The following is a 14,755-nucleotide window of genomic DNA, read 5'->3' as shown; positions in this document are numbered from 1 at the left end:
GTGGGGCCTACATACTGCAATAAAAATAAAAATTAAAAAAAAAGGAAAATAATGAAGCTCAGCATTCCTTGCAAGATGCCCTTTCTTTGAGGGCTCCAATGCCACTCACTGACATAACTGACAGCTCTTGAAGCACTGTGATTTTGTGCATTAATGCTGTGATGACAGCTCCTGCACTCACACTACTCAAAGCTGTGGATTCGGTGCCCTTAACCATCCCGTTGTCCTTTGAGCTGAAAGATTCAGATTCAGTGCCCTTAACTATCCCACTGCCCTTCGAGATTTGCTTGTGGGCAGTGCTCCTCACCCTTATCCTTCCATATCCTTCCATCTCTGGTGGGCATCTCACTGCAAAGTGCTTGGTTTCCAGGTCAATCCCTCTGCCTTCTGTCCCCACACACTCAACCTGCTCCATGTACATTAATGCCCCATCATTTTTTTTTTCCTACATGCATCCCAAAATAGCAAGCAGAAAAAGCATGCACTCCAACCAGACTGCAGCCTAAGCCTGTTTGTTTAAACAGAATAAAACATTAATAGCTTATGTGCTCTTTGCGTTATGTGCAGTTGCTTGAACTTCATGAATTTCAGGGAAAAAAGTTTACAGCACAACAGAATAATAAATAGCAGCAGTTGACACAACCTTAGCAGAAAAGGGAACCAGAGGACCTGCATGCAGAACACTGGACTGCCTTCCCAGGGCTCTATTACTGCAGCCTGAATGCTGAGCTGACTTTGAAGCACACAGGTAGAAACTACAGGAAGACACATATATGAAGAGCATGTCTGGCTCATTTCTGGCAGTACAGGGGTGGGAATGGACAGCCTGCAATTAATCACTACTAGTCCATGTGTATCTGTGGAAGTGCACAGATTGGTGGAGCTGTGGTTGCTTTTGTATGGCATGTTGCTCAGCTCGGGATCCAAAGAGACTCCAGATCTGTGCACAGCATTGGAGCAGCCACACTGGGGCTATGACCCACCTCGAGAGGCTGCTGTGACACAATACCACCAGTTCTGGTCCTGCCAAAGGCAAACAGACCCATTGCAGTTCATGAGCCTGGCTGCAGGATGCCCTCTTAGACAAGAAAGGAGCCTGAAATTCGTTTCCTTTTTGCAGAAATCAGACCTTGCAAATAGCGATAAATACAACTATCAAACCACAGCATCTTTCTCTGTTCTGACATGTTGGACTCTGCCTAACCCAGACAGGAGGTGAGGTCCCCGTTCTGCAACAATACAGCCCTCATGCTGTCCTGATTACAACCACTCACTTACGATGGGGCACCAAAAAGCTTTGCTCAAGTTGTTTACAGCATCTTTGTTATTGATTTAGATAAAGCGATGTTACCCTTTTTGTGCGTGTCTGTGTGTTTTCTATCACAGCAATTTCAGGATATGTTGATTTTGAGATGATCAGAAAGCAAAATTATTTCACGCATTTTCAGCTGTGGGTCCCTTGTTTAAATCCTCCCCATTTCTTCAAACTTGCTATTTCAGGGAGAAAACACTTGAAAACTGCTTTACAGGCCTGCAGCAGACTTTGCTGCTGGTAGCTTATAATGGAACAAGCCTGTCAAGAAACATTATTACTATATAGAAACAGAACTACTGAAGGTTCTGCTTCCAGAGCTTGGTTGGTTGGCTTCTTTTTTTCCTCAAATTTTTAAGCAACATAAATAATTGACAAAGAATCATGATCTTCAGCTGTCAACAGATGGAAATAGATTCCTCAAATGACTTCCAAAACTGTTTTTAGAGATGAAAATTGTTGAAAACCAGGCAAATTGCATTCTAATTTTGGAAACGCTTCCCTAAATCCCTCAGAACAGTTCCCTAATATCTTGAAGAGCCTTTGGAGGGCAGGCCGATCAGATTGGTTTTTATATACTTCTCAGAAGATGGGATTCAGCCTTGATGCTCTCCATATCTGTAGCACAGAGCCCAGGAGGAAAAGCTGGACCCTCTGCATTAGCAAGACATCTCCAGTTGTTTCTGTTAAACCAAACAAGCAACTAACCTTAGAGAGACTTCTTCAGATTTCTTCGCAAAAGAGGGAAGAGCTGCTGTAAGAGACATAAGCCCAGTAGAGCCAGATGTATTTCTGTAGATATCAACTCAAAAATTGCAACTCCGCACAAAACCCTGCTCAAACACCAGTATGAAATCAACTGCATCGCTCCTTATATTTCCCCAGAGGTTTTTGCTTAACAGGAATTTCTCTGAACACAAAGCATCTTTAATGATTCTATCAAACCCACGTTAACAGCTTGGGGATGTAAGGCCATTTGCTCCAGCATCAGAAATGTCTGTTTTAAAGTTTCTGCACAAACAAGGTTTTTTTTTGTTTTGTGTGTGTGTGTGTGTGTTTTCCTTTTTAACTTTCAATTAGGTTGTTCAATTTAGCTTGGATCTTATCATAACTCATTGGTACTTAAACACATTATAAACAGCTATAGCAGCCTAAAGTCCTTCAATCTTTACTGAATTTATGGAACTAGAAACAAACAAATAAGCCAGTTTCCATATAAATATGTAACCCGGATGCATATTACTACATGTCAAAGTAAAGACAGGAGCTGATCCTTGCTCTCGTAATGTCTTGATGCCATAGATTTCCTTCCTATACACTGGCATAAATAACAAGAGAACCACGATGCGTATCTTGACGCATGCAGACAAAGCAGGACCGCATCACATGTCCATCACAAAAACGTGATGTCTCTAAAAATCTTGTATTAATGATGAGAAAAAGTGTAAGCAGCGAAAAAGGGGTCCAGCAAATTCCTCCCTGCTCTACAATCTCTTTGTAACAACAGTCAGCCTCATTTCATTTCCTTGTTCTTTGCCATGGTAACCTGATGCTGGTTTCGCAGCGCTGATTTTCAACACTGTTTATTAAGTGCACAAACAAAGTTGCTCATCCTAAAAACAGCACTTTGTGTCAAATGCCACACACGTTTCCTTATAATTTGGGTGCTAAAATGGAAGAGTTTTGAATAATGGCAGATTTGTGTGTATTAACAGCGTTACCGCTACTCCAAAGTTTTTGTAAATGGGAGCATGCAATTGAATACAGAACTTGTGATTGTGTACCTTAAACTATTTTTAACTGCTGTACGTCACTGATGCTAACAGCACCCTGTTTGGGGAGGGCGTGGAGCACAGTTGCATGTAACCGAGCTATTATCTTCAAAAGGAAGTTTGACCCTACTGAGTTTATCTCATTTCCACCAACAATTTGCTTCCTACAACAATCTGCTTCCCATTAACTTGTGCTCTTTTGATGTTGTCAAAGCACATGCTGGACCCAAAATACCCAGCTGTCCCTAATTATCTTTAACTTACATCCCCATGACCCTCTTGTATCCCCTTGCCACATCTGTCTCTCTAAATTAGCACTGTCCTTTGGCACACAATCATCTTTTGGCAAGACTTGAAGCCAAAACTTTGGAGTAAGGCTTCTACTTTTTCTCTGTACTCCTTCTAGTTCCTGATCTGAAGTCAAGAACAACAAAACATCAACAAAAAAAAAAACTCCAGCCCCTTGACCAACCCTGGCAAGAGCTTTGGGATTTGAGATGCTAATCATAGAACGACTTGGGTTGGAAGAGACCTTAGAGACCATCTCCCTCCAACCCTCTTGCTATAGGCTGATTTCCCCCCACCAGGTCAGGGCACCATCCATGGCCTTGGGCACCTCCAGGTTTAGGGCATCCATTGCATTCTTCAATGTGCCACATTCAGCAACACCTCCCAGCAAAGAATGAGCAAGCAGCCTGGTTTCTGACAGTGACTGGAAGGGAATGCATACATATTGCAAGAAAATCCCTTGTTGATGCCACCCTGAGATCTGTCCACTGGAAGATGAGTGCATCTCCCAAGGAAACATTTCAACTCATTCAGAATCAAGATGCTGCTGCCGCATAGCACAGGATTTTCTTATCTTTTTGTCCCTGAACTTTCTGCTGTTTCTCCTACACGGCAACACCAGCTCACAGCTTGAACAGCACTCAGAGAAAACAGTCCTCTGTGTCCTGTGAAGCAGAGGGCAGGAGAGAATCACAGACTACACGCACCCATCACTCAGTTTGCTGGAGATACAACTTGGAGTGCTGGATTCTTCAGCTTGCCAGTGAAAGCTTGCTCCATGAAAGGCTTTGGCTGGAAAACAGGCTGTATGAGTGAAGCAAAGCACTGCTGATTTGGTACTGTGGAAGTTTAAATGGTACCTCTAACTGAAATCCATTTTGATGTATAGATGGAAAATATATCTATGTTTTTCAGGAAATAAAAACTAAACCAGTCACCCATCTTGGAAAAGTTACAGACTCCATTAATTAATTCATGATGTCATCAGTGTAAATATGTAAAGGCAGAAAACCTCCAGCCCTCTATAAGCAAGGTCTCTGAGATCATCCAGTTTGTCTTTACACCCCACTTGTGCATTGTAGTGCACAAACAGCCAGAAAAAGAAGGAAGCTGTGAACCTCAACAATTCTGCATGTCGACTCTTTGGCAGCTGAGCCAAAGCACCACATCTCTATGTACAACAAAATATGAGATACCTATGAAGGAGTCATCCAGTTTTGGATGCCTGCTTACCAACTGTCGGATCAGTAATGTTACAAAAGGCAACAAACAGAAAAAAATGCTGTTCCTCTCCAGATCAGCTTCTGAGGAAAGCATTCCTATGTTCAAGTTTACGCCGATATGAGCAAACAAGTTTCCAGTGCTGTTGCACGAGGCGAGCAACACCCGAGCACAATTAAAGAAACCAGCATGAGACCTTAACTTATGGAAAGCATTGCAAAGTGAAACAGCAGCACACAGCACGGGGAGGCAGCAGCCAATCTGTCAGTGAGCTCGTTCTGTTCTGCTCACAGGAAGGCACAGCGATGCTGAGCACATCCAGCTCCTGCCCTGGTTCCAGGGAGAGATAAATCCATTCTGCTCCCAGCTCTGCAGGAGCTAATGAAGTCAAACGGAGCTCACTGGGATGAGTTTCCTCTTGCTGGTGCAGGCTGCTGCTGTTCTCTGCTCCACCAGCTCTGTGTGATGGGCTTCGCAGCCTTCTGTTGTGGGTGCTGCAGCACTGAGAGCAACAGGGCTTTTCCCAGCTCCATGCTGCCATATCTAAATGGCACTTAAAGGGATAAAAGGCACAGCTCTCACTGTCAGGTGAACCCTTTTTGTATTAATCTGCTCCCTAGTACTCAAAGTGCCCTCAAACTACAAAGACAGATAAAATTAAAGCCAAAAAAATTAAACCAACGTCCTCCATAGGAACTAATGTCAGAGAATCCAAGCTGAGATGTTTATAAAGGGGTCAAATTTTCAGAAAGCAGACATTCATTTCTCTCAGCACGTCATCCTCCTGTTGTACAGGCAGTAACTGCTAACCCCTACTTAGTAGTCACCACCAAAAATGAATCCTTATATTTTTAACTTAATGGTAAGAAGCAGCTGTCCATCAACTTCTGTATGTCCCTGTATGCAATCCTGCATAGATTGAAAAGAAAAGATACATAGATGTGAAAAGAAAACCTTAGAAGTTTAGAAACAGATATAAATCTCAGAATTTTTGACTTAAAATACAACCCTTGCAGACATAGAATTGGCTACTGAACAACTGGTCTGTGTCCCATGCTGCATTTCACTCTGTTCCCCTTACTTCACTCACTGAAGGAACTGTTTGTATTATGGTTTTATGTCAAAATGCGAATTTTCAAATGAACAGCAGGCATCGCAGGGCTTGAATGCAATGAAATAAGGAGCTGGGTCCTCCCAGCTGCACGGCACTGGCCATGGGAAGCATGTGCCCTAACCAGAACAACTTCTCTGCTCATTAGGAGTCCTTGCGAGCAGCTACGGGCTCCTGGAAGCTGCTCTTCATGCACCAGACACATCTTTCCATTCAACAATGGCTTTTCAACAAACAGTCTACCATCAACAACCACTCTGAGTGTAATTAAGTAATTAATTATATTTTCTAATCTATTAAGTCTTGATTGCTTATCAAAGCATTCAGCTGGATCGTTTTCCTCTTGTCATTTCCCATTAATTTTGCCTTTTTTTTTTTTTTTTTTTTAAACAAAGGAAAAAGTCTCTGACTTCACAGGGAATTGGGGCTTCAGCGGAGCAGAAAGAGTGGTTGGAGTTGTTTTCAAGCCACAGTTTGCTAACAGAAAATCATACAAACATGACTCTACAGAACTAGAGTACCTGAAGTGCATATCTTCCACATTAGTGCAAAACTCATAAAGCCAGTCACGCTCTTATGGCTCTAACAATCCCTGAAGCTGTGCAGTTGCCTTCACCAGTGCAAGATTAAACACAGCAGCATCGGGTAATTAGCGCAGTCAAGAACTAAACTCATCTGGCATCACATCTGAAAATTGATACAGACTGATGTGTGTTGTTCAAAATTAATAACAAACAACAACTGAAAACGTGGGGGCATTGTTCCACAACTGAAACTTCCACGGCTCCATCAAAGACCACGGGACTCTACTTTGGATCAAATGATCTAGAAATCCTGCCCACGTATGGCAGCTGTTAAAATGAACACATACTCTACAGTTTTATCACAAGGAAACCTGATTTTTTTTGCCACTAATTTGTCCTTGGATTTTAGGTAAGCACGGAAAATCTGTGAGTATCATATGGGAAGAGAAATCTTGGCTGCTGTAGATTTTGGGGAGAAAAAACGCAAACAAACGTGCATTAAAGTATCATTCCAACCAACTTTTTTTTTTTTACCGTGTGTCATAATGCGTCTACAAACAGGGGATTTGTTGTACACTCTGATTTGTTATGTTGGACCTCACTGAGGAAAAACAATCAATAGCCAACAGAGACAAAATGCATCAGTGCTACTGAGAGCACAGCTAATTAAACCTCCTCAAACTGCGCCCTTCGAAATTTCACTATTGCAAACAAACAGACAGGAAAATGCCAAAAACACAGAAGAGAACCAATTTTCCCCCGATGACATCAGCTCCTCAAGAACATAGGGGTCCAGCTCCTCACTCCCAGCACTCTTCACCAAACACCCAGAGGGGCTGAGGATGAGGACTTACCCAGAACTGCACTACTGAAGCATTGGATCTGAGGCACAGCTTCAGATCCTCTTGCCTCCTCTTTGTCTGCATTAGCAGCAAATTACAAGCCCGCTGCGTGTAGTCATCTATTAAACTATTACAAGGTAAATGAGCCACGTTTTCTCCTTTTCGCTCCTTATCCATCTGGACCAGGAATGCTTTTGCATTGCATACAATGCAGGCATGAAGAGGAATGATTACTTACTCCCCTGAGGGCATATAATCCAGCTGTAATGAATAGCACGGCTGCAAATGAAGTGCTGTGGTTCACAGGACTATCTATGCAATGCACTATATATAAAGCATACAGCACACACGATTCAGAAATGATAACCTGGTACAAATACAATTTATAAATACACATTTGTGATTATCATAGAAGAAGGAGTGATCCTGCAAGATGTACAACACTGTGATGAGAGGAAAATTCCTCACTGATAACAAAGCAGAGGATAACCTCACTGATAACAGCATGGATCCAAAGTTCCACTGCAGACTTTGTGCTGTGAAAGCAGATGTGGTTTCCCTGTTATTTCTCCCTTGTGCCACCAGGATTTCCAGGGTGCACTCAGGAGCTGGGATGATGCCACAATGCCTTCCAGTTGCACAGCTCTTGCTATTCATTCTTTTTCGCTCTGTGTGTGGAATTCTATATTCTCAGCTCAGCTCAGACCTTGCAATCCCGCATCCAAGAAAATGCAGAAATCTCTGCAAATCGAACACAATGTGTCTGAGCAGATAAAATTTCAGACAAGGTGGTTATAGTTATACTGAGACTGGGAGAGCAGGACTGGAAAATTACCCAGCTGGGTACCGATACATCACATATAAAGTACAGTCAAATGGAACAAACCACACAAAATTAACTGCATTCACATCTGAGGATAATGATTGGAAAAGATGCTTCATAAAATAAAATGTAATGCTAATTAGGTTTTTATGGAACATGGCTATTTAGCCCTGCTAGCTATAGGGAGTGGCTCACTAAAGCTGATACTGTAGACACAAGCTGTATACCCAGCTTTTTTGAATGTTTTAAACTTTGCTGCTATCAGCCCTGATGCACCCAAACAGCATCTCAGCTGAGTGTGTGAACTTTGCACTTCATCAGTGAGCATGAAAGACTGGGTAGCTGCAAGTTTTGCACGAGGGCTATGAGTACAGACTGATCGTTTTTATTGCAGGGCTATGAGCATCCAGTGTAAAAATTGAGGGAAGAGAATTTGAACATTTTGTTGGGACAATTTTCTATTGAACAACGCTATTTTTGCAAAACCAAAGGTCTTTGTGCAAATGAATCAGTTTTTGTTAATTTATTCATCAGCAGAACTTAGAGAATTATCTCCAAGACTCTAACTGTATCCAAGAGATAGGAACCTATACATTTCCAAGACCCGAGATCCAAACTGTCCTTCTTCAAGGAGATGAACTTTATTTTGGTTGTGTGACAAAATGTCAGTCTCAACAGTAGCTAAAATGGTGTTTTGAAACCTTAGGAATGTGCTGAGGGTTCAGCAGTATTTCCCTGAGCAATGCCTTCTCCATCTGTTTCAAATCAGAAACCTGTCCCAACCCTTGTCTTCTTCAAAAGTCTCTTATTTGTAGTTTTCATGATTTTGGGCACATGCCACACCAATAATGTTTCATTCCAAATCTAATAAAAGTGATGTTGCTCAAGCTGAAAAAGTGACCTGCTATTTTCCCTTCAGTGGAAACACAGCCAATGTGTTGATATACGCACTTTGAGATGCCTGCATGCATGGGTAGGATTGGATGGGATGACAACATACACAGCACAAACTGTTTGTATACTCAAGAAATAGCCTTTCCTTCTTTGTCCTTTTTCCTTTCTCAAATCTCTAAGTGGACCATCAGCACTGAAAACCAGTTGAAATAAGACATCTGTTTTCTCTACCCTACAAACACACATCCTCAAGACAGCTGAATGCAATAGAAGTCACCAGCAGCTCTAGACAAAGCTCTCAATGATCTTCGTTTTCTTCTCTAAATAATCCATTGTGCTTCTTTAATTATTATTTATTTTTATGCATTAAATTAGAATTCTTTTAAGTTTTGATACCTACCACCATAAGATCAAAAGCCTTCACTAAAGCATGGTAGGCACAGTGCAGCCTGGGCAGAACTCAAGCAACCCAAGGCAGGAGGTTTGAATGATGCTGACTGCCCAGCCCCTCCTCTCCTTCTCCCAAATGGATTTCCTTTCAGCAGCCTTGGATCTCACACACGGGAGCAATCCTTCCCTTTAAGTGACAGTTACATTTGGGCTATTAATGACAGAGGGATCGGCTCCATGCGATTCTCATGCTAAAGAAAGAGTTGCAGAATATATAATTCTTTTAAATTGCTTCTCCTAGGATAAACAGTGGAAACTGAACAAGCACAACAGAAAACTTCCTCAAGAAAAATCATCAAACCTATGTCTGAGGTACAACTTGGTGGAGAAATTCATTTCTCTGTCAATACCACAGCAAAAAGGGTTTCTCATCCTTCTCCTTGGGTATTCAAAGTCATTCATTTAAAAATAGATATATAGATGTATTGCCATTTTCCACTGCTGAAACAATGCACTAGGATGACAGTTAACTGCCTCTGGATAGTAAATAAATTTCCTGCCTTATTGAGTGAGGTGAATACAAAGAGATGAAACACTAAATCCTGCCCGTGGCATGCCATCTCTATCTTATGTTGCCATGCCAGCAAAAATCATACTGAGTTCAGTCCAAGTAAATTCTAACCCAGAAACATTCCTGCTAAGCATGTTGGTCTCTTAGTTACAACAATGTGAATCTGCAGACAGGTCTCTACCCAGAGTTTGAGACACTGACAGCACCATTCTAGGGTGGAGAAGTTCATGTGATGCTCTCAGTAGTGCTCAGCACACACTTCAGCAACAGAGTTGAAGCTGCTCAAGCAACTTAGGCTGTAGCATAAGAACTCCCCCTATGTCACACCTTGAGAGAAAAAGCGGTTTTATAAACGTGGTTTTAGAGAGTTGCAACCTTTAGTTAAATTAAATTAATAATTATCACCTTCATACCTGTTGGGCATCTCTGTAGATTCATCTCACTGCTCCCTTCCATCCGCAACAACTACAATTCCCATTATTGTAGGCCCTGTCTGCTGCCAGGAACAACCAAAACACAGCTGCCTTGGGCTATACGTATAAGATACACCCTGAAAAGAGCAATAAGCAAACAATTGTGGTGTTTTAGCTAGCAGTAAAACAGAACAGGGTCATATCCAAGTGCATCCAGTTGCAGCAATCAACCGATTTCCTCCTCACCTTAACCCATGTTCTTTACTGTTGCTACAGCACAGCATTAGAAAGTGAAACCTAATATTTTCCTAATATTTTTCTTTCCTTTCTCACTTTGGTATAAAGGAACACAATTGTGAAGTGAGTGGACCTGTTCCTGGAAGAACAGTGTCAGCCTTTAGTGCTTGGCATTTGGATTTGTGTCACGGAATGCCAGAGTTTTTCAATCACATCAGCTAAGAGCAAGAGATAAGATAAGGCCAGAAAGGGAATTACATGGGATATATCCAGGTATAATTTGGCTTTATAGTTGAGGAGAAAAAAAAATAATCAGAGGCAGCCACAGAAAGCCTGAGCGATTGCAAGATTTCATCTTAAAAACAACTTATTTACTGGAGGCCAAAATTGGGATAACGTTTCAAGAAGTGTCTCTGCAGCTTAAAAACCAGAATCTGTTGTCAACCCTGAGTTAAGCACTCAAACTTCAGTTTAAATGTTGAGTGCCTAAGTGCACGAGATTGTTAGGGTTAGGGGAGTGCGAGGGGTTTTTATTATTTGGTTTGAAAAGGGCACTTTGTATTTGGAAAACATACCTTAGAATAGAATTTCTCAGGCATGTTAGGCGATAAGATACACAGTCCACACGAATCTGACTTCTCTAAGACCTCAAGAGCTTTTCTCACAAAGGCACTGACTTTTCTAAAATAGGCACACAGCAATACTCTAGGGGAAGAATGTAGGACATCAGCAACTGCCTGCATTGTACCTTGGGTTAACTGCTTTCTCTTTAGGTGTTTCTATAGCACCCGGCACAATGAGCCCTGATGCTAATTGGGATCTTGAGGTCGAACGGGGAGGACTGGATGGCTGTGACCCATTTGGCACTGCAGCAACACGGGGCAAGGTCCTTGCAGCTCCTTCCTCTGAGCCCTGTCACATCCCCCATCAGCATGACAGCTGCCTCTGGCTGAGTGACATTCGGGTGTAGGAAGCAGAGAGAAAGCTACCCTCAGCCTCAAAAAACACTGAGTCACGGTTTCAGCTACAGAAATAACACAGAAATAATACTGTGGGCTCACAGGACTGCGAGGGAAGGCTTTTCCCTCCTGGCCTTCCCTGCTCTGTTGCAGCAGATTGCCCGCCTGCAACCCAATGGAAACCAGGAGCTGCACCTGCTACAAGTTAATTAGTGCTTTCTGGCTCCCAGCAGCTGTTCATTTTGATGTGGGTTTTGTCTTTATTTCCCTTTTTTAGCAGTTTGTTCAGTGATGGGAGCACCAAAGCCAGGTTGGCATTGGCAAGGTCAGTGTTGAATTGCATCCTCTGAGATGGAAGAGCTCCCAGGCAGGGTCAGGTCTGAGCAGTGTGAAGGGAAATGCCAAGCCTGGGCTCGTTCTATGGAGAAGATTAACTGGTTTAATGTACACTGAAGGAGCCTGTAGTTCTCTGCTTTGAGTATTTTGAAAAGCACCTCTCTCTCTCTTCAGCTTCCATTATAGAATGGGTTGGGTTGGAAAGGACCTCAAAGATCATCTAGTTCCAGCCCCCTGCCATGGGCTGGGATGCCAACCACCAAATTAGGCACTAGATTAGGTCAGGCCATCCTACCTCATTTTCATAAAGCTAAGTTTACCCAGAGATATTGCATAACCTGTCTGCAAAGCTACCAATGGGGAAAAGGGGTAATTTATGCATGCGTTGGCTTAATGTCTTTTCCTTGGAGTTATGCTGAGGCCAACAAGCTGGGCCATGGAATGGAAAAAATGTGGACGCTGGGTTCATGTGTCCCTCATCTAACTTATCAAATGAAGTCAGATCCTTTCTGCACTAATAAATAAATCAATAATGCCATCCAGTACTGAGCTGGATGAATTTTGACCCAATTGCCAAGTTCTGTCCAGGTTAGGAAATCTGAGGCAGAACAGCTTACAGTGACAGCAAGATGTATTCTCCTGTCAGCAAGCACCGGTTATCTCCTGTAAGATGAACTTGTTCAGGCACCATCACAATTAAAGCTGATGAAGAGTGAAGTCCCAACGCGATACACTGTCTCCAGCACACCAGATCAGCCTCTTAAAAAAAATAAAATAAATAAAATAAAATATACATATAATATATATAAAGATTTTCAAAGGGAGTGATGCTCAGAAAACCAGCTGAATATAAAGCAACCTGATGAGCCTACTGAATGGTGTCTGGAGATTGAGGACTAGGATGGAGGAAGCTGCCTGGCTTGCAGTGGTTTGGGACAAAAGTCTTGGCCATGATGAACCCTCCACCCAAGGAAGAACAGCTGCCAGATAGGGAGAGTGCATCGCAACATCCAACAGGAGAGATTCAGGTTGGATATTAATAAAAATTCTATGATCTTGTGATTTCAGCTGTCTTGGCAATCTAATTATACACAGAGACTGATACAGTTACGTGCTGTCCCCAAGATGAGTTGAATGACGATAATGGTAACGAGTACATGACCATCTACAATTAAAAAATAAGAAGCTTTGTAGAAATAGCAAACCGATTGGCAGATGGCAAACAGATGGATACAAGATTCAGAGATGTGTACATACAAAACTTAATTGAAATGAAAATGATTATTCATTGCAATAAATTCAGCTTGGGTGGATGAAAGGCAACATTCTTAAGTAAGTAATGGGAAAAAATGGTTTTAAATAATTAAGGCTTTCCTTACGAATGTCTCCTGAAGTATTCATGAGAATCTCTTCATTGGGATAATAAAGAATATATTGCTTCCAAATGACAAGCAAAGGTATTCACTGAGCTACAAGCTCACTGTTGAAAGCAGTATCTCCCACTTTCAGGAGAGGAGAGGAATCCCAGCACCTGGGTTAGCATATCATACCAAAAGCATTTACATGGATTATGACATTCTTTTTAAGAATAACAAACAGTTTTGAATAATAATACTGAAGTTCATTCTCACCTTACGTGATTCTCCCAAACAATACATTAGACCACAATTCCTACAAAAAAAAGAATGCATTACAGCAAGTGGAAAGGCAGAATGCCTCAAGCTCCTCTGCAAACTCTCCAGCAATTACAGCACCTCAGCTCCCAAACAGACACAAGGAAAGGAAAGGAGCAGGTTCACTCCCACACTAAAACAGGCATTGAAAGAAAGGACTTTCTCCCATCATTACAAAGAATCCCCCCCCCCCCTTTTTTTTTTCTCCTCAGAAACGTATGCCTAAATCACATATATTTGCCTTCAGTCCCACCATTTCTTATGCCTAGATACAAATCTTATTCCTTGTGTCTTCTTCTCTTGAATGTGAAATTAAATGAGCACTCATTTCTCCTGCCTGCAGATTTGGTATGTTTAAGTGATGCCTCTCTTCTCCTCACACATGAGTTTCTACAAAGAGTTAATAAACAAAGATGTTCATCTCTTTGGAAATTAAATCCGGAGGCTTGACAGAGTTACACAGCTTGGGAGTAAAAATGCAAAAACAAACAAACAAACAAAAAACCCCAAAACCAAAAACCAAACCAAACCAAAACAAATCTACCCCCAAAAAATAAATGGTGTAGATTCCATAACAAAGACAGAAAGGGCATATGGGTCTTTGGACAAACCATGCTGTAGTTCAGGTAAACTACTGTGCACCCACCATGCCCTAAAATCGAGATCTCTGACTCCTCCTCCTCATTTCCCTTGTCTTCCTTAAAGAAGAGTCTCAGAACACATAATTCTAACTGCCAAGCTGACCACTCTTTGCAGATGATACTTAAGGAAGAGTAAACAACAAATTATTTTTTGCTCTCCAGCAGAGTGCTGATTCAGTTGTTTGTACAGTTCTTTTACATTTTCCTTTCCAAGGACTGCCAAAGCTCTCCCACTTGCTCCCGGGAACTTGCCAAGGTAACATCACATCTTACAATGACACAATAATTGTTTTCCTGATATGATGCTAATTCACTTGCATTCCAATAAAAGCAGTGGGATCCTGGCAAGTCCTACAGCATCTAGGATCATATGGTCCACAGGGACTGCCCTTGGGGATCCCAAATACCTGCAGGTCCTGGGAATCCAGCCCTGTCCTTGGGTCTGTTCTTGGGACAACCCCACAGCAGTTGTGAAGCTGCAGAAGTAAACAATGAAATCTGGCTAGGAACATCAGGGAGAGCAAGGAAAAGCATCACTATATATCATAACATGGTAAGAAGACAGTAGGATTCATTGTACAGCATCACCAACTGTGCGTTCTGCAGGGAGAGATGTGAACTGCTCTGCTCCATTCCTTGACACTGGTGCAGCTCCTTAAACAAAGCAGGAAGGCTGATCAAGGCCTGCAAACTGTGGGGTTATGTCAACAAAGAGGAGAGGTCCATCATCCATTCCCCATTCCTGTCC

The 14,755-nt window shown here is 42.1% G+C and overlaps 1 protein-coding gene across 3 annotated transcripts in view; it reads right to left on the bottom strand.

Moving 5' to 3' along the window:
* LRRTM4 (leucine rich repeat transmembrane neuronal 4) overlaps positions 1-14,755 on the bottom strand; it is a 207,762-nt gene that overhangs the window by 16,722 nt on the left and 176,285 nt on the right. The window lies entirely within an intron of this gene.

The sequence above is a fragment of the Phasianus colchicus genome, chromosome 27 (genome assembly GCF_987193195.1).
Source record: "Phasianus colchicus chromosome 27, bPhaCol1.hap1.1, whole genome shotgun sequence".
Classification (NCBI taxonomy): Eukaryota; Metazoa; Chordata; class Aves; order Galliformes; family Phasianidae; genus Phasianus; species Phasianus colchicus.
Note: the sequence above shows the minus strand (reverse complement) of the source record. Positions and strands in the feature narration are given on the sequence as shown.